We start from the raw sequence: 5,000 nt of genomic DNA, 5'->3' as shown, positions 1-5,000 counted from the left end.
TCCCGCCGCGGTTCGCCCTCCACCCCCCCGCCGCACACGCAGCTGCCGCTTCCCGCCGCCTCTGCCCCCCGCCCCGGGATCAACCACCCGCCGGGTCCAGCCGGTCCCGGTCCCGGGAACCTGCTCCCGGGGCCAGCCGGAGCCACGCCCCCTCCTCTGACGCTTCCAGCTGCCGCCTCCCCTCCCACCCCCCAAACTCACACTGGCCCTCGCCGGCCCGCCCACCCGCCTACCTGCTTGCCCGCCGCCGCTGGGTGGCGTGCCGGACACTCTCGCACACAGGTACACAGACAGGGACACAGGCACTCAGGCACACAGGGACACAGGGACACAGGGACACAGTGACACAGGGACACAGGCACTCAGGCACTCAGGCACTCAGGGACACAGGGACACAGGGACACAGGCACTCAGGCACAAAGGGACACAGGGACACAGGTGGCGGGCCGGAGGCCTCTCTCCACTGTGTGGCAGGGGTCCAAGAGCCACCCCAGCCCAACCCAGAGGGTCTTTTGCACCTCTCTAGAGGCCACCCAGAGACCCCAGGCCGCAGCAGAAGTCTCCCCCGCACGCTCTGCAGGCTTCCGACCCACCCCAGGCCCCAACAGAAGCCTCCCCCGCACGCTCTGCAGGCTTCCGACCCACCCCAGGCCGCACCAGAAGCTTCTCCCGCACGCTCTGCAGGCTTCTCAGCCACCCCAGGCCGCAGCAGAAGCCTCTCCCGCACGCTCTGCAGGCTTCTCAGCCACCCCAGGCCGCAGCAGAAGCCTCTCCCGCACGCTCTGCAGGCTTCTCAGCCACCCCAGGCCGCAGCAGAAGCCTCTCCCGCACGCTCTGCAGGCTTCTCAGCCACCCCAGGCCGCACCAGAAGCCTCTCCCGAACGCTCTGCAGGCTTCTCAGCCACCCCAGGCCGCACCAGAAGCCTCTCCCGAACGCTCTGCAGGCTTCTCAGCCACCCCAGGCCGCACCAGAAGCCTCCCCCGCACGCTCTGCAGGCTTCTCAGCCACCCCAGGCCGCAGCAGAAGCCTCTCCCGCACGCTCTGCAGGCTTCTCAGCCACCCCAGGCCGCACCAGAAGCCTCCCCCGCACGCTCTGCAGGCTTCTCAGCCACCCCAGGCCGCACCAGAAGCCTCCCCCGCACGCTCTGCAGGCTTCTCAGCCACCCCAGGCCCCAACAGAAGCCTCTCCCGCACGCTCTGCAGGCTTCCGACCCACCCCAGGCCCCAACAGAAGCCTCTCCCGCACGCTGTGCAGGCTTCCGACCCACCCCAGGCCGCACCAGAAGCCTCTCCCGCACGCTCTGCAGGCTTCCGACCCACCCCAGGCCGCAGCAGAAGCCTCTCCCGCACGCTCTGCAGGCTTCCGACCCACCCCAGGCCCCAACAGAAGCCTCTCCCGCACGCTCTGCAGGCTTCCGACCCACCCCAGGCCCCAACAGAAGCCTCTCCCGCACGCTCTGCAGGCTTCCGACCCACCCCAGGCCCCAACAGAAGCCTCTCCCGCACGCTCTGCAGGCTTCCGTCCCACCCCAGGCCGCAGCAGAAGCCTCTCCCGCACGCTCTGCAGGCTTCCGTCCCACCCCAGGCCGCAGCAGAAGCCTCTCCCGCACGCTCTGCAGGCTTCCGACCCACCCCAGGCCCCAACAGAAGCCTCTCCCGCACGCTCTGCAGGCTTCCGACCCACCCCAGGCCCCAACAGAAGCCTCTCCCGCACGCTCTGCAGGCTTCCGTCCCACCCCAGGCCGCACCAGAAGCCTCCCCCGCACGCTCTGTAGGCTTCTGACCCACCCCAGGCCCCAACAGAAGCCTCCCCCGCACGCTCTGCAGGCTTCTCAGCCACCCCAGGCCGCACCGGAAGCCTCTCTCGCACGCTCTGCAGGCTTCTCAGCCACCCCAGGCCGCACCAGAAGCCTCTCCCGCACGCTCTGCAGGCTTCCGACCCACCCCAGGCCGCACCAGAAGCCTCCCCCGCACGCTCTGCAGGCTTCTCAGCCACCACAGGCCGCACCAGAGGATCTTTTGCACCTCTCTGGACGCCACCCAGAGACTCCAGGCCGCACCAGAGGCCCCCCCCCAACCATTTACAGGCTGCAGTGCCAGCCTAGGCCCCGCTGGCAGCCTCCCTTGTCTGCTTTGGAAGGCCTCCCATCCACTCCAGACCTGCCTGGAGGCCTCCCTCGACTGCTCCCGGGGCCCTCGAAGCCACCCTAGGCCTTTCTGGAGGACCTGCTCGACCGCTCGGGTGGCTTCTGACGCACCCTCGGCCATCCGGCGCCCAGCAGCTCCCAGGGCCAGGCACCGGCCTCCCCCTCCGGCCGCCCCTGGGGCCGGGGGTGGCTCGGACACGGCGCCCCCAACGTGTCGTCCCGTCCCCCCCCCCCCCGCACCGCCGAACATTCGCTGCAGCCGAGGGCTTGCCGCTCGACGCCTACCCCACCCGCCCAGCCCCCCGCTGCCGCCCGGCGCTGCCCCGGCCGCTGCGCCCCGCCTCTCATCGCTCCCCCCACCTGGCAACCGGCCGCTGGGCACGGCAATTCCCAGGGCAGGGAACAGGTGCTGCCGGGACCCCCGTGCTGGCTGCCGGCTTCCCGGGGCTGCCCCGGGCACGGACAGGTCGCCCCCCCCGCCCCGGCAAATGTTCACCGAACCGGCTGCCGGCTGCCTTCGAGCACCCCCCGCCCCCCGCCACTATCGTCCCCCCCCGCCCCCCCTCCGCCTCCGCTGCCGCTTCTCCCCGCACCCCCTCCACTGCCTCCCCCCGCCGCCGGCGAACGAGTCGGCGGATCCATACCGTCCCGAGAGCCCGAGGCGGCGGCACCCAGTGCGGATCCGGCCGAGGCCGGGACCCCGTGCCTGTCGCAGGCTTCCCGGGACGGCCCTGGAACGGCCGCGGTCGCCGGCCTGGTGACGTTCACCGAAGCGGCTGCCGGCTGTCTTCGAGCACCCCCCCCCTCCGCCTCCGCTGCCGCTTCTGCCCGCTCCTCCTTCACTGCCTCCCCCCGCCGCCTGCGAACGAGTCGCCGGATCCATAGGGTGCCGGGAGCCCGAACAGCAAGCGGCTCCGGCTGCTGCCGGGACCGCGGGGATTCGAGCCGCTCCGGCCGCGGCCGGGACCCCGTGCCGGAAGCCGGCATCCCGGGACGGCCCCGGGACGGCCCCGGTCGCCGGCCGGGTGACGTTCAGCGAAGCGGCTGCCGCCAGTCTTTGGGCCTCCCCCGTGCCAGGGCCGCGGGGATTCGAGGCGGTCCGGCCGCGGCCGGGACCCCGTGCCGGAAGCCGGCATCCCCGGACAGCCCCGGGACGGCCCCGATCGCCTCCTGGGTGACGTTCACCGAAGCGGCTGCGGGCTGTCTTCGAGCCCCCCCCCCCTCCACCTCCGCTGCCGCTTCTGCCCGCACCCCCTCTACTGCCTCCCCCCGCCGCCGGCGACCGAGTCGCCGGATCCATAGGGTGCCGGGACCCCGAACGGTGAGCGGCTCCGGCTGCTGCCGGGACCGCGGGGATTCGAGCCACTCCGGCCGCGGCCGGGACCCCGTGCCGGAAGCCGGCATCCCCGGACGGCCCCGGGACGGCCCCGATCGCCTCCTGGGTGACGTTCACCGAAGCGGCTGCCGGCTGTCTTCGAGCCCCCACCCCTGCCGTGGCCGCGGGGATTCGCCCCTGTCCGGCAGCTGACGGTTCCCTGTGCCGGACGCCGGCTTCCCGGGACTGCCCCGGGACAGCCCCGGTCGCCTCCCGGGTGACGTTCACCGAAGCTGCTGCCGCCTGTCTTTGTCCCCCCCCCCCGTGCTCTCCCTCAGCCGGGAGGTAGACGTGCTCTCCCTCGGCGAGTAGACGTGCTCTCCCTGGGCGAGTAGACGTGCTCTCCCTGGGCGAGTAGACGTGCTCTCCCTCGGCGAGTAGACGTGCTCTCCCTGGGCGAGTAGACGTGCTCTCCCTCGTCGAGTAGACGTGCTCTCCCTCGGCGAGTAGACGTGCTCTCCCTCGGCGAGTAGACGTGCTCTCCCTCGGCGAGTAGACGTGCTCTCCCTGGGCGAGTAGACGTGCTCTCCCTCGGCGAGTAGACGTGCTCTCCCTCGGCGAGTAGACGTGCTCTCCCTGGGCGAGTAGACGTGCTCTCCCTCGGCGAGTAGACGTACTCTCCCTGGGCGAGTAGACGTGCTCTCCCTCGGCGAGTAGACGTGCTCTCCCTGGGCGAGTAGACGTGCTCTCCCTCGGCGAGTAGACGTGCTCTCCCTCGGCGAGTAGACGTGCTCTCCGCGGAGATCGCGCTTGTCGCCAAGGGGTCGCTGTTGCGCTCTGCCTCCGCCTACGTCATCGTACAAGCCGGCGTGATTTCTGCGACCTGCCGCTGGGCGGAGGTCGGCTGGTTGTGCGCTCGCGGAGCTGACAGCCCTCCAGTTCCGTATATGAGGGAACGAGTGACGCCAAGCACTCCCAGGGCAGCGCTGCCGAGCGGCTGCTCCAAGCCACCCGCCAGGCGGCTGGGCAGGGGTCCGTCTGGCTTCTCGGTGGCTTTCCCCCGGGTCAGAGAGGGGACCCACGGGGCCGAGCAAAGGCGCGGCGGTTTGGAGCGGCCGCTGGCGCACCCTCAGCACTGTTGGACGGGTTTCGCTCGTCCGTGAGCCGGAGCCCAGCCCGGGCTTGGCAACGAAAGAGGGGAAAAGAAAAAAAGTTGACGAGTGGCTGGCGCCGGCCACTGCCGAAGTGTGGAACCCCCCAACCCGAAGCGAAGTTTGCCCGGTGGGGCACGGGGGCAGAGAAAGCCGGGGAGACGTGGTGCCGGCGTCGGTCCCACCAAGAATGGAAAGCAAGCCCGTCCAGGCACGGCGAGAGAGAGCCCGGTAAGGGGCAGAGAGAGTTCCCAGCACTGGACCCTCTTCACGGGGGTTCCCCCCCATGGCCAAAGCCGCAGCCCGCGGGGGCACGGCATCTAAGGGAAAAGCCAGCGGCGGTGACTGGCCACTCGTATGCTATGGAGCCCGGCATGGGGGGAGGA

The sequence above is a fragment of the Melanerpes formicivorus genome, unplaced genomic scaffold, assembly GCF_026170545.1.
Source record: "Melanerpes formicivorus ecotype bairdi unplaced genomic scaffold, bMelFor1.0.p_v2 SCAF_389, whole genome shotgun sequence".
NCBI lineage: Eukaryota > Metazoa > Chordata > Aves > Piciformes > Picidae > Melanerpes > Melanerpes formicivorus.
The sequence above is the reverse complement of the archived record's forward strand: the minus strand, read 5'-3'. Positions refer to the sequence as shown.